Genomic DNA, 23836 nt, shown 5'->3' on the forward strand with positions numbered 1-23836 from the left:
CAGGGCCGCTATCCCAAAAGGAAAAGAAAACAAGGAAAGAGAAAATAAATACAGCGGCAACGATCTAAGGAGGCACACTATTTTACTAAATACTATATCGGAATACAGAATAACACAATATAATGCAATATAATTGGAATTAAGGCTAACGAATCAAGTAAAATAAGAGAGAGTGAGTCCCGAAACCGAGAGGCCTACTGTAACTCTAGGCGAAACGGCTGGAACGCTTCCACACACTCCCCCATGGCTGGCAGGATCCGAGAGAGCGAGTCCAGCACTGAAGTGAGATTATATAGTCCTGGTCATATGACTGACCGTGGTGCTCCCTGGGACATGTAGTCTTCTTTCTGTGAGCAGCAGATTCGTCAAAATTATCTATGCTTAACATGATGTTATGATGTGGAATACTGATAGCAAAATTACAACATTGCAAAACCATGACATCCACACTCCTTCATTACTTAACCACTGCATGAGATATATAGCATGTGGTAAAGAAATATGAAATGCACATATTTTACTGAACAAATATCTCACTTGAAATGTGGTCCTTGTTTGAAAATAAGCATGAGTCAGGGCTGAGCTGTGGAAGTATTTTTGTTACTCCAGCAGCCAGGCCCCTTTGCCCTTCTGCTCTGGCACAGCAATAGCTTGATCATACACTTTCCTTGTGAAAAGCTTCCAGAAGTGAGTGTGAAAAGGCAGATCACTTTCCACTGCCCACAGAAAACAGAATGACCCATTTGCTGTCTGTTGTTGATACACGAGCTATATCCCGTGTAGAAGCCAAAGCTAGCATGGACTTGTTCTCAGTGAAAGAAGGTAAATAATGGAAGAAAATATTTAAAGTGCAATGAAGGACCTGTACATCCATCAGCTGAGCTTCCAGAATTAATTCTGTTGTTTCTAAGCCATTCAGCCACATGGCTGAGATGCTGGATGGTGTCACTTACAGGCTTTAACTCTCAGTCATAAAGCAGAAAGGTGAGCTGGGACCACAGTCACCATAAACTACACTTGCTTCCTCCTAATCTTAGGGCATTTCAAGGTTTTAATGGCCTAATGGAACAGCACTAGAGGTGGAGCTGTGTGGAAGCCATATCCCATCTGTCTGCTATTCAAAAAGGCCCCAGTCCATAGCACTCTTTTGGCACATGGTCTGCACCCCATGTTTTTGCTGTGTTGGGCAAAATGCAGCTCTCTGGCCACATCCCATTCATCAAGTCCCTGAGGAACAGTGTAAGGTTCAAAGATTCACCCAAAACTCAGGATCTATTGCTTGAGAGGCTACTTTGTTTCTTCCAGTAATCTATCCCAGCTAAAATCCACATTAAGGTAATGCTTCCAACAAACATGTTCTGGAGATGCGATAAGAGGAAAGTGGCTTCCATACTGCTCCATGGATGACCTGCCTGAGAGAGAACTTTCCCAACTTTCCAGGCATGTGACAAAGGATGTCTCCTTCCACTCCTTGCTCAAGTTATGCCTAGGGATGCTATATTAGAGGTAGTCCTTCTGTAAATGTTTAATTTCTGAGGCTACTGACCTGAATTCTGATAAGAGCATTGACAATGTTGTAATTGTATAAACTTGGGGGCAAAAATTAAATAATCACAACAAAGCCAACTGTCGAGAATAATATTTTCCTTTTAGTGTAATAATAGTGTCATTAATTATTAAGGAAGAAAAAATAACAATGAATGATTGGGACTAAAAGTAAATGAGCTAGAGACTGCAATTCCTTGTTATATAGGAGTGCCCTCTGCAGTCTAGTAAACCAGGAGAGATGCTGTGCCAGCTCGCACTGTATTGTACCAGGGAAACCAGGAGTAACTTGGTCAAAGCCAGTGCAGTAAGTCAGGATGTGGAGAACTTTTGAAAACCTGTAATAGGGGATTTACAGTATTTGTACACAATTCCATAGGGATAAATGCAAACCTCTTTCCTTTTACAGACATGTTGAAAGACCAGTGCACACTTAAGAGGTTGTTTCTTAGATGTAAAAGTTGCAGCTGAGAAATAACAACTTTCATCTTTGCTGCTTGGACATGGGGTATTTTAGTCTGTGTTTCAAAGCTTAGCAAAAATTGTAAAGTGATCTTCAGGAATTTTCTTCAAAGGGGACATTGTCTGTGTCCTTTCAAGATTTTAAGCTCTAAAGCTGGTCACATGCTGCCATAATATTTTAATGTCATTCCTAGCTGGCAGGTAGCAACTTGCTTTTCATCAGTGCATTATGTAAGTAACCCAAGCGTTAAGATGTGACCTCCTTTTAAAAAGCACATTTCTTCATCAACTGCAAGTTTTACAAGAGCATCACTTCTGCTTTTATAATGCTTCATAAAAATGTAAAAAAGTGTTTGCAAAAGAATATTTAATTAGGGGTAGGGGGAGAAGACCCTAAGCTTCTAAAAGTTTACACCGCCTCCAATTACTTTTCATGCTTGACTATGTTGCAAGGAATACTTCATTATACCAGGTCACCAACTTTGACATCTCTAACCCCATAATAATAGCCCTTTTTGTAATGTACCAAAATTGAAAATCAGTTTAGTTTGTGTTCTCACTAGGTTCATGGCTCCAGAGCCTAATATATTGCTGACTTGTATGCCAGCATTACTCCCTAGTGAGGAATATTAAATAGCCACGGCATATATTAGGAGGGGTGAAAAGGTCCAGCTCAAGTCTGCTGTGTAGTTCACATTCGTTAGTGTTTTAAAAACTCAATAAGTTGCATAATGTTTCCACTTATCCGTGAAATTGTGGTATGATTCATATCATAGGCATCTTTAAATGATTTGTAGCCCACTTAAGTAGGTATTCCACATAAATAAATACTTCCTAGGTTTGTATACATGACTTGTGCTAGTCAGTATCATAAAGAGCCACAATAGTGCCTGAACTATATTAGTATAGCAAGAAGTTCATACATCTAATGAAACCCTCCAAACAGCCAACAGGAATGCAGTAATGTAAAACACCTCTGCTTGGAACAGGCTTTTTTTTGTAGCTTATCAAAATGTGAAAGTTATTTCCCTCTATCTAAAGTTTCTGTGCATTCTACTTCTAATATTCTCTGTGCCTTCAAAAGGTTAATAGGCTGTGTCATTACAATTAATGCTGGTACACAGGCTCCAGTGTTTGATTGCTGCTAGCCGGTTTGCTCCTTGATGGTACTAGCTCCTTAGCTCTAATCTATGTCACAAACTGGAGTAGATTCCTTTTTTTCCAGGTGTCTTACTCTATCAGTGAGAATATCTGCCTGCAGTAGTACACTGTTTTTAACAAGTACGTAGTAATTTTGCAAAAGAGAAAATACTTACAGAAGTAATTCCTGAAGGATGATTTTTGCGTATTTTTTTCTCCCCACCATGATTTGGTATGTTGTCTTCAGAAAGCAGAAGATGCTAAATAGAAGAGAACAAAAGATAAACTTCATCAGAGTCAAAAATACAAGAGCTCAGTCAACAGCCCTCTAAAACAAATAAGCTGGCTCCTCAGGGATCCTTTGGGAATCACTTATTCTTCCTGTTGAAAATTTTGGGAGTGCCAAATGAAGTTTCACCAAAGTTCCATCATTCAGAGAATTAAGTAGCTATCATGAACTCCTGTCATGATTTTCACAGTCTTTCTGGAGCATCCTTAACACTTTTTGTTACGTTTGTGTAATTGTAGCTACTGGAGGCAAATCTATACAACCATGCAACGTGAAATGTAGTGTAAGGCACAGCAAAGCACAAAAAGAATCTCTTCTATAAAAATCTATAATGCAAAGCACTGCCTGACAGTAGGTTCTTGCAAACCAAAACTCAGATTCTCTGTCTCAGTGTATGTGCACTTGTGACATATGCTGCAGTTACACCATGAAACTCCAAGTGATTAAACATCACCACTGAGTTGGCAGCTGTGGCCATGTCATGTGCCCCGCTACACACCATGCTGTGGAAGAGCCAACACCAATGCCCACAGTGTTGTCTAGAGGCAACCTGTCTTTTGTATCTATAAGGAGAAAAGTAAAGCAACGGACAATCCGCATGTATTATTACTTTGTTTTATCATTATGATGATGGACATTTTCAGCTTCTCATGTGGGAAAAACACTGAAATATCTGTTGGCGTTTACTATTTATACAAAAAAAAACACAATATTACTTCTCTGAAAAAGACAGCTTGTCATATTGACATTGATATAAACTGCATATTCTTGAATTTTGATTGCAAGATAAACCTGCAGGTTGTTTTTTGTTTGTTTGTTTGTATGTTTTGCTATCTACTCTCTTTTCCACCATTAGCCTTTTGAATGTTTTCCCTTTCCTCTGTACTCTATGCCAAATCACCCAAAGGAAGTACAATCAATTAGCATGCACGTGGGTCTTAAATGTGCAAACCAAGCTGCCTGTTGAGCAGACAGACTTCAGCTCAAGTATATGAACTGGGCCTCCCCAACAACATCACGAAGCAAAGTCTGAGCTCTTGGAGCACGTGCTTATGCACTGTTCTGTGCAGATGACCACTTTAACCACAGCTGGGCCCAACTGTCCTTCCTTTGCAGACTGATTGCTTCACGCCTCCTAGGGAACATGCAGATCTGGACTCACCTCTTTCCTAAGAAACTATATTAACTCTATGGGAAAAAATGCCACTGCGTCTATGCATCCTGACCTAATTCTGACTTCCCTTCTCACACATCAGAATAATTTCACTGAAAACTGTTATTTTCTTGATCAACAAGTTGAGGATATGATCCTATTTCTCTATTCACCTTCAAAAACTTACATACAATGCACACAGCAATGCAGCATGTGCCTATAAATGACACTATACTCGTTCAGGATATATTATGTAGTAGGCAGAAATGTCCAAATGAAATGGTAAACAAACAATACCATTTTTGTAATGTGAGAACCAGAGAGTACTTGGACATAAATCACCTATGTGAGCAGAAACCCAATGCAAATATTACTGAAATCTTGGCTGGCAGCCATTTTCAAAATGGTCAGATTTTTTTTAGGTGGACCAGATGTAAAAACGTGACACTTCTGACTAAATTCTTTTTCTTTTCTTTCCCTGAGGATTGCAGTATTTCCAGTCAACACTGTGGTTTTTCTGTATGTTAGAATATGTATTTATGTGATAGATAACAGCTCAATTTCTCATTAGTCTTCATAATTTCATCATTATCACTGCTGTTCATTTCTTTCCCAGCCACAACACTACACTAATATGCCAGAGAAGAAGTCTCTTGTTCCAAAAGTGTCAGCTGAACATTCAAAATATATAAGGTCATTTTGGGGAAGAACTGGCTCCTAACAGCCCTGAATTCTTGGGACCATGAGAAGAGTTTATCAGAAGTCTGGTTGGCTAAGTGGGGACCAAAAGCCCCATCTGACTCCAGGTTTGCCCCCTGAGTTTCACTGTGTGCTCTCAGGAGATGGGACCTGCAGAGGTAACTACAGAAATAGATTCAATAAACAAAACCTGTAACATGCATAGAGCTGCATGAAGCTCACATTTGTGTTTTTTCTATCAGCCTCGGGGTTTTCTAAAGGAGCAGCCTAGGTGCCTTTCAGCAGTAGTGACTCAGGCTCACCTGCAAGAAGCAGCAGGGACATAGGAGGGGGAGGGCCAGGAAATGGAAGAAAAGAGCAGTGTCTGGCTCTGTGTCACTTAATGGGGGCATCAAACCTAAGATGTCCACATTATATGGGAATTAGAAATGCTGCTCCAGTAGCTGAGAATATACATTTCTGTGACTGGCACTCTTCCTTCTGCTCTCTCCTACTTCAAAGGAGAAGTAGCAAAGCTACCCCCTCTCACCCATTCATGCTCCTCTGGGCATCAGTGTGAATACAAGGAACACTCCAAGCATGTCAGAGGGCTGTGCCCACCATGACAGAGAATCATGGAGCTGGCTGCCTTCCCTGGCTGGAAAAGTATACCAGTGCCCTTTCTACTGAATGGTAGCAAAGCATCCCCTAACTTTCAGCTTTCAGCTCAGCCTAAGATACACAGTCCAACTCTTCAGCAGACGAGGATGTTTGCCTTCATAAATTCCTACAACAAACTCCCTACGCCACAGCAGAATGGTCTGGAAAAGGACTGTCTTCGTGCATTTGTTAATACAAATGCTAAACTACAAAAAAGTCTCCTTTCTAAGGATGTGGGTATTCTTGATGTTTCTTTAAAACAAACTGCAATGCATTCTGAACAATGTTCAGACAATGTTCAGAGTCCTGCTGAGGCTTCTATGGCTTAATTATGCTTTATTCCCTTTTGCACCCACCCACATACATGTTTTAACAATTTAAACTTTTTATAGATCCTCCTGAATTTTTCTCTTATTTTCTCTTAGTATCAACTCCTTGCTTTTCTTGTTTCAGCCTTTGTGCAAGTACAGATTGCCTTCCATGTCTATGAAAAAGCATACAGGATGGTTCCTATGGAATCACAGAATCATCTGAGCTGGAAGCAACCCTTAAAGGACATTTAGTCTAACTCTCCTGCAATGAACAGGGACACCTACAGCTACATCATGTTGTTCAAAGCCTGATCCAGCCTGACCTTGAGTGTGTAAATAAGGGCTAAAAGGAGTAAGGAAGAAGAAACAAATGAACTTTGCATTGCAACTCACCTTTCTCTGGCTCTTCTACACAAAGCAAGTTACATTGCTTTAAGAGTCTGTCATTCCAAGACAATAAATTACAGATAGAAGACATAAAAGATACTAATGAAATCATACAATAATTAAATCTAAAGCACTTATAATTTAACTTGTAAAAAAGTAAAAAATTATGGGCCTACAGTACCAATTGCACAGTTGGATGCCAGAATATACTCCCGAAGTTGGATGGATTCCTTACAAATCAATACCATATTCTGGGTGATAGACAGAGTGAATAAATAAATAAATAAAAATATAATCCAATGACATATATGCATATTCAAAATAATACATCTAAAAAGTCATAGCAATTTACCTTTCAAACCAGGAAAAACTAGAATCATTTTGATTCTAGTCTTCTTCAGCTTTGAGACAACAACAAATTCCAGTGGGTTCTATATCACTTTTTTGTAAGGCAAGATAAGATCGTGCTATTCTAATATATTCATTCATCTTTTGGAGCTTACTCCTCAGCTAAAATTCTTTTTGAATTTGTGAAGTATAACAAGTCTCTTAACAACTCAAAAGAATACACCCCAGCAAAGCACTGAACTTAGGGACTAACAGCAAATTTGAATTTTAAGAAAGAAAAAAATGCTGGACTTTCTCAGTTGGTAATTGCCTACTTCTTATGTAAGACTTTTGCGCTAAGTTAAGCTGATTATAAAACAATAAGAATAGCTTTCCTAGAAAAGTGTAAGTGCAAAGACAGATCCTCCACTGATCTCAAATGCAAGACCTGAATTCTATTTTTAAGTGAAAATTACAAAATAACAATATTTATGTAGAAAAGAGAAATCTGCAAAATGTGTGAAGTTTTTCAAATTATTTCTGGCAGTTACACCACTTTAGATAAGGGATGATGGAGGCATGAGCGCATATTTTGGCATCACTTGGTGCAAGCTTGGAGCTCTGCCTAGCAACATTTCTAAAATGAATCAAAGATCATCTGGCATCATGCTTGATCTTTACCTAATGCATACATTGGGGCTCAGGCTTCCCCTATGTATTATGATGTTACTAACATCTTTGCTTCACTTCAGCATCACATCTAAAGTTGGGAATAATTGGGAGGCATACCCACTGGCATGGTAATAAACATCGCTTCGTTGAAAGTCATAGGTTGACCTTCATTTATTTTGGCCTTAATTGTGCAGTAGGAGACCAAAACATGTTAACAGCTTAGAAAGAAAAAATAAGGCTCACTCCACAGCCCCCAACAGTGCACACAGCATTCTGTGAACTAATTTGCCTGCTGTAGGGGATCAGCTTTGCAGGGGGGCTGGACTTGATGATCTCTAGAGGTCCCTTCCAGCCACTACAATTCTGTTACTTCAGTTAGAGAGTTTGTTTTTGTTGACTTGAAGAACAAGATTCCACTGGAGATGAATGTTGAGTGAAAGATGTAACTATCCATTTCTGATTACAATTAACTTGGGGTAACTCAAGTAGGGTCTGAACCCCATTCAAGACTGCACTAGGAAACACAGAAGTCTAGGGAGAGTACAGTCTCAAGATTAGCTGTGTAAGACTGGACGGAACATTGTGTTCATACAGAGGGCAGTTCATTTTAGAAAATGGCATTAGTTTATTTTTTGCAAACTAGGAAAGACTTGCTTCAGGCAACTGAAGGAAGCAGCAATTGCCCTTTTTATTCTTTCTTCTGCCTCAGAGGATATAAAGCAATGAGTCAACTTTGATTCTCTCTTCAGTCCCACAGTCAGAGAGACTGCCAAGTATATATTTGGTTCCCAAGGGCAAGAGGCCTTCAAGCAGATATTTGTGATACTTATCCCTCTGGCTAGTGCTGAAAATTAAAGACACATGATGTTCAAACTCAAAACAACAGGCATAGCTTTCCAAAGACAACCAGCTGCTTCATTGGAAACTGCCAGAGCAAACAACTAGGAATTCAGCAAGGCTATTCACAAAGCCTGCTTTCTAGTTTGATGGTTTGGTATTCTCTGCCATAAGAGTAGACAAGTTAATTATTTCAGAAAGGTGATAAAAGTGATTATTTATCATACATTTTGTCCAGTTAAGGAGGTAAGGGTGTATGTCTATTCTGACTGAAAAAATTACCACTTTCCTCAGTCAGCAAAGTAGTCCATGACATTCATATTTGATAAGTACTAAGCATGTATTATGTCCTGAGAAAGTAGGAGGTTGACCAACACTATCAAAACTGAGAGGAACTGTCATGAAAAATGCATTTGTTCTTAAGATAAGATACTGTCAAAGAACAAAAACCTTCACAGCTTTTTCTGTAGAGCCAGATCCTTCAAAGTGATCTCAACTGAATAAAACTGGCAACTTAATCTCTGTTCAGCTCATATTTGATCCTGCATTTTACTGATATAGTTTTGATTTCTGATCAGGGTCACATTTTTCATTTTTCTTTTTTCCCCTTCTGTTGTAAGGGATTTTTCCCGAGTAGTTCTGAAAGTGTCATAGGCCCTACATTTGTGAGCAGACAATCATGGCTTCCAGTGAACCTTTCAGAAGCATTAAACTGATGTAACTTCTGAAACCTGGACTTTTCCTGGGAGAGTACAGTAAACAACTAAAAAAAAAAATAAATCAATGAACCAAGCAAAGAAACAAACAAACAAGCAAACAAAATCAAAACCAGAACCACAAAACTGATAATACAAAATTCAGTTGGAGGTATAACTAGGATCTGTTTCCAGAAATGAAGAACAGCTTTGTACTCTTTCTCTGCATGCATACACTGCTGAAGCACGCATTTTGGATGCCTCTGTATGAATACACTACATTCTGGAAACGTGGCAAAAAGCCAATAAGATAAAACACATTATGAGATCATATTTTGTAAATCAGAACTTTCCCAAAGAGCATTAATAACATAAGAGAGCTAGAAATTAGTACAGAATATCAGTGGTTTTCATCTCTAAGAGCTCATTTTATCTTTATACCTATTTCCCACAATCTAAGCTATATGAAATTCACAAAGTTGTGAGTACAACAGTTAAAACAGTACTGAAGAACTGGACTGGATTACCGCTTTTGGGATCTGGATGACTACAGCATCATCTCTGAGCGCAGATGTAAATGGACAAAATTTAGTCTGAATTACACAACTGTATGTCTGGAATAACAGCTCTCAGGCCCTTGGATGTTCTGTGAACTTGTAGAAACATAGCAGAGCTCAAAATCTGTCCAAAAACACCATAATGCTATCATTTATTCTTGAAGTACTGGAAAATATATTTACTAGCAGAGGAATGGCAAAAATAAAGACAGAAATTCATAAAAAGAGTAATATGTTTAACAGAAGAAAAATACATTCAAAGATCCATTATTCTGGCACTATAAACTATAACAAGTAACCAATTTCTTGACTGCTTTCAAACTTTTCAAACACCTGAGCTTACAAGCAGGCTGTATTCTTAAATTGCCTCTAGATATAATATTCACAGAAAGACACAAGCAGTACACAATGAAGCATAATTATAATAGTTTGAAAAATCCCTGTGAAAGTACCTCTGATTAAATTATTTAATCTTTAGTTTGGGGCAGCAAATTTCCCAGGATTGTATGTACCTACATTATAGTATGGATCAAAGTGCCGGGCATGTAAAATGAGAAACAGGCCACTACAAAAATGACTGAGTTAATCCATGGTATACACTTTTCTATTACATCAAATGCTGTTCCTGTGCAGTGAGCCATCAGTAATCTCAGTTCATTTTCCTGTAAATAATACGGCCCTGTTTAGATCAATTCATACTTTCAAAGTTACTGTACTTTACTTTGTCTGTACTTTAAACTTAATCAGCAAACCACAGTCCGATACATTTTATGCAGATGTAATTGTTAGAAGAAAAATGTTATTATATGTTCATAGTGGACTTTCAGAGCCATTGAGTTTTAATCCCTTGTTTGCTATAGACACTCAACTTCATAGTTTCTGTACTGCTTCAGATGGTTGTTGATCATGTGATGCTTTAAATTCAACATTCAACTTGGCATACACAACCTGTGTCAGCCTGAGCCCAAACTTGCACAGCTCACCTTAAATGATTACAGCAGTCTGTGTGATACTGTACCTGAATTATCGGTTTTGTACCTTTGAAATCATTTGGTACTATCAGATGCACAAGCTCCTGTTGCTTTGTAGGAATATCAAGGCTTCCTCTTCTGGATGCAAGAAAGCAACATGCACAACATATCACCAGAAACCTTTGACTTACACTGATCTCTGTCAAGGTACACATGCTCAGTGTGCCTACTTCTCTGGTAGTTATCTCAGGTTTCCCAGGATCCCTAATAACATGAATAATTTTTCAGACTATGTAGGCTGCAAAGGAGACATTAAGCAGTGCGTGTCCTCACTGAAAGGGCTGTGCAGGGCACGTAGACTATAATTCAGATTTCACTATCCTTTTCATTTTTAGTCACACCTGTTTTTCTCCTTATTTTTATTTGCACACAGCAAATTTATTCTCTTCAAATAGAAAGTCAGGATCTTCCTCAATTATCTAACTTATCTCAAATAAAATTTTTAACAAGCTGGAGAGCCACACATAGCTTTTAACATCATCATAAAGAAGAAGAAAAGTAAACATCTTTCCATCCCTGAGTGAACTGGAGCCCATTTTGAGAACCTGGTGAGCTTCCAGCTTTGAAAGTTACTGAAATGATTTTGGCTCTGGACTGTAGTGAGAGAAAATGAACAAAAGGGAAAACAATTAGCAGGTTTGTTTCTGCATCAAAAATCCTGCCAGCTCCTTCAGTTTTGCAGACTGACACCTTTTCAGACTTCTTCTCCGTGACAAAAACTCTTTGTTATGTTTACAGTACCAGCTGAGCGGCAAATTGCCATTACCTGAGGATGAATGGGGCTTACTCTCCTACTCCTGTTGCAAACTGTCCACTTCCTTAATGATTTTGTGTTTGCCTTTGTAATTTGATCTTTGTTGCAGTCTAAATCTTTACTGAAGTTGGAGAACTTCACTTAAAAACGTATTGAGCTGCTCTTATTTCTCCACAGGTCATGCAGAAAAAAATATCTGAGTTTTGCACAAAAGCTCAGTAGCACTTTCAGAAAGACCTTCTCTCTTCTGGAGACATTTGCTTTAAATATAGTAAGCAGCAGTCAGTGAGTGAGAGAAGACAAAAGAAAAAACATTTTAAATTAATTAAGGCCTAGAGTATAATGAAAATCAAACAAAATCACAGTAGGGATGTGCTTTTGGATATAGTTTCTGTTCTGTCCTTCTCTGAGGGATCATTGTCCAACAGCAGCCCAGCTACCATTTCTGCAGTATAAAACTCCATGATATCCTCCCAAATGAGATGCTCAGTGTCTCTGGGCCAGCTTTCAGAAAAAGCTCAAACTCTCAGAGAATCAAAGCAATTTCTGCAATGATTTGAGGATCTACATACACTCTGTGAGGATCTACATACACTCCTCTCCTGTAATGGATTCTGATATTCATTCAAGTCAGCTAGTTCTCAGTCAACCTCACCATTCACTTGTCTATCTATCTCACACTTCCTGAGCTTACCTACATGGATGCTGTGGGAGACAGTGTCAAAAGCCTTGCAGAAGTAAAGGTACACAGCATCCACTGCTCTTCCCCTGTTACACAGTCAGTCATGAGATCATAGAAAGCTACCAGGTTGGTCAAGGATTATTTCCCCCTTGTGAATACATGACTACTCTTGATTGATAACCTTTCATTCTTTTACTTGCTTAGAGACTGTGTTCAGAATAAGCTGTTCAATCTTTAATCAAACTGAGTATCTTACAATATTCGCAGGTCACGGGGAACCTTTCATAGGCAATATACATACTGCAAGTGCTGTTTTTCTCTGGAATTTTTAAGAATGTGAATGTAGGTATTTAAAACCACAACATGCAAATATGAAAACAAAAACACATGTCAAATAATAAAAGGAAGAAGGAAGAGAAGAATAAGATGTAGTGCAACTTTTTTGAATCAGGTCAAATTTCTACAGCTTTTTACTTACATCTAAATGGGATCAGTTTTTTTTCTTTTCTTGGCACAGTGGTTTGCAAGAATAACATTATTAGAGACACAGCCTGTTTGTATCAGCTAGTACTTTGCAGTACCATAAACCATCATTCCTCTCCAGGACCTTACCTAAATAGTGGGTAATCTAAGGAAGAGCACATGGAATTTTACTCCAGCTGAGGAACAAAAAAAGATTCACACAAATCTTTAGTACAAAGGTAAATGGGAGGGGGAAGCAGAGAAAATGCCATTTATTTAAGCTGAAACTCTGCTTTAGTCCTACGCAACTCTTTCTGTGGAATTCACAGTACAAGGCACCTGTTACAGCCACAAAAGCTTCACATTTTCAATGTACAGTAAGATGAAGCTTGATGTTGGCGTGACTTTAAAAGGTCAGAAATTAAAATCTATCAATGCTTTTAACTAACAAAGTTAGAGCTCCTCCCCCATTCTTTTCTTTTTATTAAGGTACTGGAAGGCCAGGACCAAGAGCTATCACAAAGGCATTTGTTACTGACCTATAAAACAGCAGCAAATCTTAAAGGTAGATGTAACCATGTTGATAAGGGCTCCCTCTGTGCAAAGATAATCTCCACCACAGGACTAGAACAGAGTGCCACAGTGAAAGGTGCCAGTGGTGGTAGAAAGCACATAAATTAGCCCACTCCCCTTCCCACCATTAAATTTATCTGGTAACAGCTGTTATCCATCCAGTCTATACAATCTCTTCCCCAAAATCTTTGATATCTGGAAGACTGGAAAATCTAATTGTGAGACTGAAAATAACAAAAATATTGAGAGATTAATAAAAACTCGAACAATTCTCTTCTTGCAACACTTGATGAGAAAGTTCTCCAAATCTGGCTAGTTAGAAAACTCTTTTATAAGCTAGTCATGAATAGATGAAATTACTATTCATGGTTATGGAAATAAAAAAAAAAGAATGACTTGCTTCATTCAGCAGACTTGAGAACAATGATATATTTTCATTTGCTTTGCTAAGGACAACTTGAAAATGAGAGCATTGAAGCTTCATTTGAAAGCTCAGCTTACAAACCCAGGGTACAGTTTAGACCATTAGCCTGGGGGCTCGATTCTCCATTACATCAGCTCTAATGGAATTGCATTTGTGCAATAAAGATGATAATGAAATAAATTGGTCATAATATCTCCGGGTGTCACTGTATGACCAAAACAGCTGGATACACCATACACCAGGAGATCTGTGGTAAGGTGTCAAATGTGGAGCAGCTTGGCTTCTGGCTGCCATGCCTTGTCATGGCTTCCCGGCCTGAGAGGTGGTGTTCTTCCAGGAGAGGGACACTGAACCATGCACTGGGAATTACAGAACTCCTTCCCTTGGGCACCGACAAAATGGCTTGAGATGTACTACTTATGACATATGCCCTACAGTGGCTAAATGACAAATGAGTCCTCTCACTTTTGCTCCAGACAAAAAGCGGCTTTATGCAAACAGACACCACTTGCAGCATGTAAACAGGCTTCAGTGCAATGCCATACCCAGGGTGGGTGCACCATGTTACCCAGCCCTTCAAGTCATGTGGGGTTTGCAAGAGACATAAACAGCTGCTCCTCCCATGACACAAAGAGACTGTGCAGCTCTGCACGCACCTGTAGAAATAAAGACTGTAAAATCTAGGTGAGGAATGCCAATATGCTGTTCCTGTACCGATACTGCACATACACCTGAGGTACCTGGTGGAACTGGTAAAACATTTTCCACAGGGAGACCTGTTCACACTGCTGTGGAACAGTAATAGCACTCAGACCAAATCTGCACATACAAAGTAGGAGAGAGGAGATGAATTTAAAATACAAATTCCAAAGCTCTTCCTGCATCACTGTGCTATTCACCTATAGCACCTATTGGTGCACAAACATCTCCCCAGACTTTTGTTACTTGTCAGCTCATAAACCCTAGACCTACTCTTCTTCCCAGCTGGAGATTATTCAGCACAAACTCTCAGTCTGACTAGCCACTGGCTTATCTTCCTTTTAAATCATGACAAAATGTCTCTGTGAACAAAAGAAGGGGCTGATGCATTTTAAATTCTAAGGTGAAGAACCCCTCCAAAGTCAGAAATATTTCAAAGACAGACTTACAAGGTTTGTGAAACTTATCATGTGTGATTGCTGTTTATAATCTCTACCATGCTCTGCCTCCTTCACCCTCTGACACATAGCAAGAAAACTGGATTCAAAATGAGATTGCACCATGGTGAATTCATTCCTTGAATTGCATCGTATGTTTCAGCAACACACAGCGTGGGAACACGTCGATTAGCTCTTACTTTGAAGGCATTGGATTTGCAAAGGTCAGCAGTGGCTTGGCCCATTTCTCAGCAGATCTTTGGCTTGCTTTTCATCCCAGGGCAAACAGGGAGGAGGTCAGAGAGGAATGACAAAAAGAGCAAGCTTTTTGAATCAGGCCTAAAGAATTTGACCATGCTTACAGTAGCGTGGAGGGTTTTTTTTTGCTAATAAATACATAGATTTTTGGACAAAATTTATGGAAATAAGTTTTTGGGTTTAACTTTCACATTAAGCGATTCATTACTTCTCTATAAAATAAGAAATGTTTCTGAGTTCAACTCTCAGACTGGCAATAAGCGCATGAAACTAATCTACAGAAGCAGCCTGCTCCCCCTATACTGCTTTGCTGTGTGAAGGAGAGTAGCTGGGCTGGAAAAAAAGTGGAAAGATGAAAAACCTCAACCTACAGTGAAAGTTCTAAACCTGCGGAGTTTGTACACTGTATTTTTCATTGAAAACACGTTTTCCAGTTGTTTAGCTTGCACCCATGCCAGCTTACTGAGACAGAGGTAGCTTCATTACCCTTTCAAGCCGGAAAATTCAGAAAATATTTTGGCTACCCTCCACACCTTATTAACATAAACTGGAGTTTCCTACCACTGCTGGCAGGGCAGGGTGCTGGGAATGTGTGATCATGGCGTTTGGGCAGCTGTCACTGAGGTTAGCACTAGGCCTGCAGTGGAGTACAGCTCCTGGATCCCGAACAGTGGTTTGCTGTGGGCACTTATGCCAGGAAGCCGCAAAAGAGGGGAGGAGGTGGGAAAAAGAGAAATGAGAGCAGGTTAGAAAGGAATCCAAGGAAACCAGCAAGCCTGAGTTTCTTCACCTGTACATATTAAATATCCCTTGCAGAAATGCGGTCTGAAAAATCTGGGAATAATGGGCTTGTTTGCTCCACATGTGCACTTTTTCAGCAGCTCACTATGCAAACCTGAATTTGTCTGGTGCATGGGGGAAGTAGAGAGAGTTGCTGTAACTACTGCAGGTCTCTACGAGCTGTAAAGAAACTGCTTTTTCCTGGCTCTTCCAACAAAAAGCATTGCAGCATTCTGGCATAAAACAGAATTTAGAAATTATTCGAATCACATAAGGCCAAATCCCTGTGTTCAGTAGGTTCCTGTAAAGAACCAATTCAAGTGATTTTTTCATGACAGTAACTGAGCAAAAGCTGAATGCCAGTCTTTGCCCAGCCTTATTCATTCATCTCAGAGAATTCCCTCCCGAGCCAGTTCCAGGGACTTGTGGAGGCTGAGTTGCTGTAGAAGATGCCTGCAGCAACACTGCAGACCCTGGGAAACCTTTTTGAATGAAGAATTTATAGGAGGTGTAGGGCACAGCACTTCATGAATACTAAGAAGATAAAAAGAGAGTGGCTATCATCAAAATGACAGATGAGTGAAGTTTCTGCGACCTAGCAGGAAGTAATAAACACTGGTTTTAGGCTTTTAGCAGGGAAACGGCTTGTTCACCTACTACTGCCTAACTACATTGGTTTTCCCCAGTATCTCAGCATCTCTATGAGAGAATGAATGTACGGAGGGCTTGTAACAACCCTACCAAGGAGATGGTGCCAGCTTCCCTGCAAGTATTCTGTATTACCTCATATACCAGAAACTCTTAGGCTGATCCTTCACTTTCCAGTTGCAGATGCAGAGGAAAACAAGGGATTTGAAGAACATTCCCCAGCTAAGGGGATTGTCTCCAGAAAGGCATTCTGTGGTTCTATATATAGAACTTTGTGCTAACTAAGAGATCTCATGTAGAGGTTTGCCTGCAGCATCCTTGCAAGAAATGGATTTTTTTAAATTGTACTTTCCATAGAATTAAACCTGTAGGGAATGGTCATTCACGGACACACATTTGCAAATTTTCTATCTGTGTACATGCAGGTAAACACATATCTAACATTCAGAGTTATGGCAAACGGAAATGCATCTCAATTACCTGTATGCAGCCATTCATGCTCAGCCATCAAATCCAAGTATCTTCTTTTTTGTACTTAACATCCTCTTGTCAATTTTCATTTTTAATACACCCTTTTATCAGCAGTATTTCCATCAACACTCACTTCAGCTTTCTTCAGTGAAGAGAGGTGTCCTAACTGCACCTTTCACACATGAATAAGCCCAGTATCTGAAAAGAAGTGCTGGTTTTAGTTTTCCTTTTTGTTTTGCTTTTTTTTCAAAAGCAAAACAAAGAAAGTCAGAAGGTTAAACAACTGCAGTTGAAGCTATCGTGTTGAGCTGCTATAAAAATGAAAAAGATTGGTCTGAACACACATTTTTTTATTAAAAAAGAATGCACATAAATTACAGCTGCTGACCACATAGTCATTCTTTTTATGAGGTGTTTCCCTATACTCATATATGATTTCCATATATAAATTCCCTGTTGGTTTGAAAACTGCTCACATGAAACTGGTGCTTTTCTTAATAAATCGTCCAAAGAATCTGCATTTCATCTCGGACATGAAAAGTTCATTAGGGAAAAAAGCATCCCACTGTCCGGGTGGAAAGTAACGCCAGACACTATTTGAGCTAAAAAAGACTGCATAGCCTTTGTTTCCTGCTTTTCTACTTAATTATTTTCCATAATTTAATAAAATCCAATGTAACAATATGAACTGTAATAGTGTCCATAGTAACAACCATTTAGTCCCAGGAGGAGAAAAACAATTCAGTTTCATTGAGGATTTCAGCATGCTAAATTTTGTTTCTCTTAAAATTCTGTAGGAGAAGGAACAGGCACCTCGTTTTAGAACAGCCTGTTTCCAAGCACAGAAATGCTCTGCTCTGAATGAGCCTGTTTGAAGATACGCTCTCAAACCGTGCAGAATGAAGCTTGAGAGCTGCTCCAAGCTTGCTTACCGGGGTCTTGTCACTGAGGAAAATCAGAATCAGATGCTCTGACCGCTCAGTTGTAAATCTAAGGAAGCATTAAAAATAGGAAATTATGAAAAATTTCTTCCAGCACATATAAGAAAATCAAAATCCACATACATCATTATTTCTGTTACTCCACATAGAAACAGGGCTAAACTTAACCGGATGGTCACATTAAGGCTCAGCTATTCCTCTTACTATGGAAGCGCTGCTGTCTCCTGAAGAAACCCGCGGGTTCAGCAGAGATCAAGTGAAGAATGTGCTCCTAAGAGATTCCCGCTTCTAGAGAAAAATGCTTGATTTGACAAACTTCTGGATGCGTGTCAAAGTGTGATAGACGGGTGACAATATTAGCAATGCTTCACTGAACTAATGTAACAGAGCGTGGTCCCCAAAAGCACAGTTGCTTTCATTCCCATAATTTACTTTCATCTGTCTTTTTCAAAACCTTCCCTAATTAAGCTTAATTGCCATGCAGTCACACATTAGTGCAGCATTCTGTCCTCTTAAGGACCACCCATAAAATGTTTCATAGCATTAATCCTGGAAAGTGGTAGATAGCTTGTTTTGTTTTGTTTTCTAATGTGCCTAAGTGCCTATAATGCATAGTAATGGCTTTCTGGAACTGATACTTGACTCTGATTATAACAAAAAGATTTTTAGTTTCTATCAGAAAATTAGTGAGGTCAGAAGGGTGCTTGTGTTTGGGGAAAAACAAAGATCTCTGATGGTTCAGAATCCAATGTCTTTGGAGTGGAACCCAGACACAGTGATTCCCAACTCTGTTATATTCAACTTCTTAGGAGAGTTACGGGGCAGACTACAACAATTGGACACCCTCAGCTTTTGTGGGTTAGCCAGGTTCTCTGCATCACTCAACGTCTCATTGACTTAGACTCCCAGTAAGCAATGATTTGATGATCAGTGAAACCCATGAGAACTATGCTTAGGTCTGAATAAAGCTCTAGTTTGGAGTATGCCTCTGAATAGTTTGTAGGAGCTGATCCATAAGTCATTTAGAAATAGTGAAACAAAACAACAGCAACACAGAGTCACAGTTACTCAACCGAAGCATCCCCACAAGCAGTTGATTGTTCACCTTTAAAACTACAGCTTACCAGAACACAGCAGATTAAGAAGTTCTCAACATTTCTAGGATGCTCAAGCAAATGGAGCAAGTTGCAGGTATCTTAGAAGAAACTCACTCCAAAGAAACTTCCAGGCAGCTCAGTCAAGGTGGGTGGGCTGAAAATTCACATAGTCCAAGGGACAATGATGAAGAAGACAAGAAGAAAGTAGTGCTAGATAAATACATATATCTATACAGAATATATATGTATATATCAGAATTGACGCAGCAATCAGACAAGACCATGTTTTACCACTCTGAGGTACAACATGAGGGAACTCCAGCTTTGTTGACTATTGAGAGCTGTGGATCACACAGTTTGGCTAAGAATTTTATTTATCATTTTTCACTGGTTACTCTTTGCTATGAATTCTGGACACTGTTTGACAATTGCAATATCTTAACCACTGCCAGAAATATTTCTTAGTCCAGAAACGACAAAAGAAATTGAAGAACAACATTTTGGTCCAAGTTAGCATTTCTAAAATAATAAAAAGTTATTATGTTACTTTTAGTACATTCTAAAGTTTTCAAGCTTTGAGAAATGTGTACATTGAAGAGGGAAAAATTAGAAGATAAATACCAAGAACTGTCTAACCAGCAAGAACTACTCACATTGTAATTTGTTAGTTAAATTTGTCCAAACTACACAGCAATAAAGATTCATTCTTTGAAAAGCAAGACTCTCACGTGATGAACATGAGGCAAAAGTAAACCAGAGAACTAGAAACACACACATTATTGGTTATGAGCCCAAACGGAAGTTCTGACCCTGATTTAATATTTTAATGCTAGCAAAAATCAGTCTTTTCAGTCATATCTTTATGAATTTCAGAACTGAGCAAAACAAGCTACTCCTAGCTTATTGGATTGGAATAAAAATACAAGCATTTCATTTGTATTTTGTTTAATGAAAGCTAGAAATTTTCAAAGGACACAAAATTTCTTATTTTTTTTCCTTACAAACCACAGACCTAAAGCCCTCTCATTGTTATCTATGTTGACACTACCTTTGTGCCTCATTTATTTCCCAGCCCAAGATTTCTTTCTGGGTGGTGCCAGCACAAGGCAAACACTGTTGGGAAAACCAAAGTGACAAGCAAGCTAGCAAACCAGAGTAAAGAAAACAAAAAGCAGGTGCTCACTTTGCCAAGTATGCTGCAGGACATTGAAGATATAATAGCAGAAGTTGAGTTAATCTTAGCATTTTAATACGTCATTATAGAAGTAACCTGCTGTATATTATAAAACAGAAATACCCAGCTCAGAAATGCTGGAGTGACCTAGTGGTGTCCACTGACACCAGCAGCACCATTCCCAGGGATAAGCTGCTGATTTCTTTTATTTTGGACTCACTTGTTCTGTTTAAAATTATCTTTCAAACACGTTGGCCTCAGTGGCATAGAGCTGGCAGTCTTGGGGATGGCTGCACACGGCAGGCAGGCTTGCTTGCTTCAGGGATCCGGAGCTTTTGGGCCTCAGTATGTAGCCTACATAACCCATGGGCTATTGCCAATAGGGTTGAGATGTATCTTTTGTGGGATATGGCTATCTGGAATGACTTTGTGGTTATTTCCCCGGAGAACTCATGGTGCCATCTCTCTGGCATTTGTTCTAAGCATCTTTTTGTTTGTTTTTAAAAACAACTGAAATATCTAATCTCTAAAAATACCAACTGCTCACAAAAGTATATAGTTCCCTAGGGAAATGAGGTTACAACAGCACTGTGTTCTGCAAATGTTTGTCTATCATTTGCTTGCTCTTTTCCCTCAGTTTTAACTAAATCTCACAGAAGGACATAGATGTCTCCATGACCTGCAGACCCTTATAAACCCTGTGCAAACCTGGGACATCAAAAGAGCCAAATAACATGTTCCAGGGAGAGGAAAGCAGGCCGGCCCTGCAGCCATGGCCAAGACACGCTGGCAGCGCTCTCTGGCCCATGATGGGGTGTACAGTGCTGGCCTGGACATGCAGGTGGCTCTCCCTGCCAGGTCCTGAAAGACCGGCAGGGCGGCTGGTAGTGGAGAGCTGGAAAGCAGATGACAAGGATGAGGAGACAGAAATCCATAGGAAATGAAGCTGCTTTGGTTTGGCTGCCCATGGGTCAACTTGCTAGCTGATTTATAGGGTTTTTTTCTTCCCTCCTTTGCTGAGTTCTGATGAAAAGTCTTTTTCTGCCAACGATGCTTTCCAGGAAAAGTCTGCAGGGCTCCCTTCAAAACTTCTGACAGTATTGTTTATATATCAAATGAGGGGGCAGAGCAAACAAGATTTTCCTTATGTTTTGCTTTAACCTTACTGATGCCTTTTCAGTGAACTAGGAGCTAAATTCTCTATTTAATTGATCTTACAAGTGAGTAGATACTGACATCTTCAATCCCACTTTTCCAGGTTCAGATATATTTCATTAGAGACTAACTGAGCCTACAGATCTCCACATCTATCTTCTCCTAACCACTAGTCTCACTGATCTCAGTAGGAGTGCATGCATAGGTTAGAGGCTCAGTACTGACCTATGCTTTGTACATAGTTCTGTTTAATTCAGAGGTGTAGCTAACCTGACAGTTATAATCCAATCCTGTCCCATAGAAATCAGTACTGAGTACAGAGCCAGTTCCTATAGATTCAGTTTGAATGTAGTTAATCAAATTAATTCATACTCTGTAGGCTTCACTACTCCTAATAGTTACAGAAATACAGTAACACCAACAACTAATGATTAAAAATGCAGAAAGTCTCAGCAGGGAACGACTGCAGTGTATCTACTTTGTCTTGATTCACATTTAATTCTGGCACAGACAGAAATAAGGATACAGTCAAGACTGAGAAAAAGCATTTGTTCTAACGAAAGTACTTTGCTCATGTCTCTCTGTGAATAATGAAAGAACTGCGATGAACTCTATAGATTAAATATATATAGATAGATACTTAATATGCGAAACATATATGTAGGGGCCTAGGTGAGAAACATTAGTTGCCTGGGTCACCTCAGGGCAGAAACAAACATTACTGATGAAATAAAGTAATATATTTTCATGGTTTATCTGGGTGAAAAGTGTTAAGTTTCCATATTTTAAGACCAGGTCACTGCAATCTAAATACATACGAACCTTAGCAATCAAATCCACCAACAGCCAGACACTTACTCACCCAGGAGCAAGCTGCCTGTCTTTGTACCCTCCTTGGCAGTGGTAACTTGCTGGAAGTCTACAGTCCATCTCTGCACTTTGTTGCATATGGCATCTGAGAAAGGGAAAATGAACTGCAATGAATCCATGAACTACTAATCCTTCTCAGTGTACCTTTAAACTTATGTTTGGGCTATGCAGCAAATCAATAACAAGGTAATGATGTCTCAAGCTCAGTGTCTGATGTCCTGCATGGTCCTTCTGACAAAAGTTTGAGTTAAAAACAATAGCAGAGAGACAGTTTCTGCCATTGTTTGCACTCAGTCAACCAAGAAGAGAGTTACATTCACTGAAAGCAAAAAGTTGGTAATGCTAAAGTTTCTGATACAACCAGGAGTTTCTTTGTTTTCTCTGCATTTTGTAAAACACTGCAGTCAATAAATCCCTCCTATCTTCTGCAGAGGGAAAAAGAGCCCTGTGATCTATAGTAGCTCAGGAAAGTAAAAACGCTGATGACCTACTTCTGATGCCATTTCAGAACTGCTTTAATGATTTGCTTGCTGTCCTCACTGCAATGGCTTCTATCACTGTCCAGGAAAAATACACTGCTCAGCAATATTAGAATCAAGCTGTACCTCTACGCACCTATAGTTACACTGCAGTTTGGAGCAACACTTTTTTAAACAAAATCATAAGTATAACAATTAAAAAATTATAGTAACTCTGACTAGAGCCTGAGTATTATACAAATGTCACCAGTCTAGAAGTGTATCACTTTTATAGACTTATAAAATGTATATTTAATTCTATCTGCATAGATGCTGATCTGAATAAATTTATCTTGCTCAGGAATGGAAAAACCACCACAAGTTCCTTGGCCTTTAACTAGACTTCAGCAGCATCCAAACAACACCCCAACAACAACATTTCTTCTTTCTGCTGAAGCCATTACCCAACTTTCCAGCACTAATCCTGAACTCTGTCTCTCGATAGCCTGTGCTGTAAGTACGACAAAGGGCAGACAAGGGCACCAGACAATATAAACTGAAATGTTAGCTTGAGCGTAACTGGAGAACTATGCTCTGCCAAATTCTGGCAAGCCTGAGCTTGCACCGCTGTTACCGGCAGGTCATTAAGGGAAGCTCAGCGGTGGTTCCTACTCACGTGGGTAGAGCTAAGGGCACCGCTGGGGCTGAGCCAGAGCACGCAGAACCGCAGACCCTGGAGCCTCCGTCAGTCTGGAGGAAGAAAACAGCACGTAAGCACCGTGCTGCAAGACTTCATGCTCTGCACTGTAGATGCAGACCCTTTGGAATGACAAAGCACCGCGGGGATGGCTCTGTCACTTTTAGTCACACTAAGCAAGATCATTCCTTCACGCAGTACCAGACTCCCCAGTATAAATATGGTTATAAAGCTACCAGTGTTCTCTAGCTATAAAGAGATAATACCAAACATAAAACCTGAGGGTTTTCTTCTTGTCTCCTGCACATATGAAAGATAGCATTAAAAGAGATTACTTTTAAATCACTTGCAATTTCCTTTATGCAATAAAAGGTTTTCTTTGCTTGAAATTTTCCTATTTATGGTGTGTATTTGGATTCAGTGTCCCTGCTTTTAATGATGCTAGCAGTATTTGAGCCATTCATCAAGTGTGACAATTGAAAAAGCTAGGAGTTAATGGGAGCATGAGCAGT

General features: G+C 39.4%; 1 long non-coding RNA gene across 2 annotated transcripts in view; it reads right to left on the reverse strand.

Moving 5' to 3' along the window:
- The window catches only part of LOC140250486 (uncharacterized), a 34589-nt gene continuing 10753 nt past the window's right edge, over positions 1 to 23836 (reverse strand). The window contains exons 3-9 of one of the 2 annotated variants that reach the window (XR_011903181.1): positions 23304 to 23377; positions 22162 to 22254; positions 18998 to 19124; positions 17865 to 17922; positions 16942 to 17130; positions 3324 to 3407; positions 1 to 347 (exon numbers count right to left, since the gene is read on the reverse strand). This is a non-coding gene — a long non-coding RNA (uncharacterized lncRNA). Of the gene's footprint in view, positions 348 to 3323; positions 3408 to 15616; positions 15721 to 16941; positions 17131 to 17864; positions 17923 to 18997; positions 19125 to 22161; positions 22255 to 23303; positions 23378 to 23836 lie in introns of those variants that run through there. The other variant, XR_011903182.1, reaches the window with a different exon arrangement.

Source organism: Excalfactoria chinensis, chromosome 3 (assembly GCF_039878825.1).
Source record: "Excalfactoria chinensis isolate bCotChi1 chromosome 3, bCotChi1.hap2, whole genome shotgun sequence".
NCBI lineage: Eukaryota > Metazoa > Chordata > Aves > Galliformes > Phasianidae > Excalfactoria > Excalfactoria chinensis.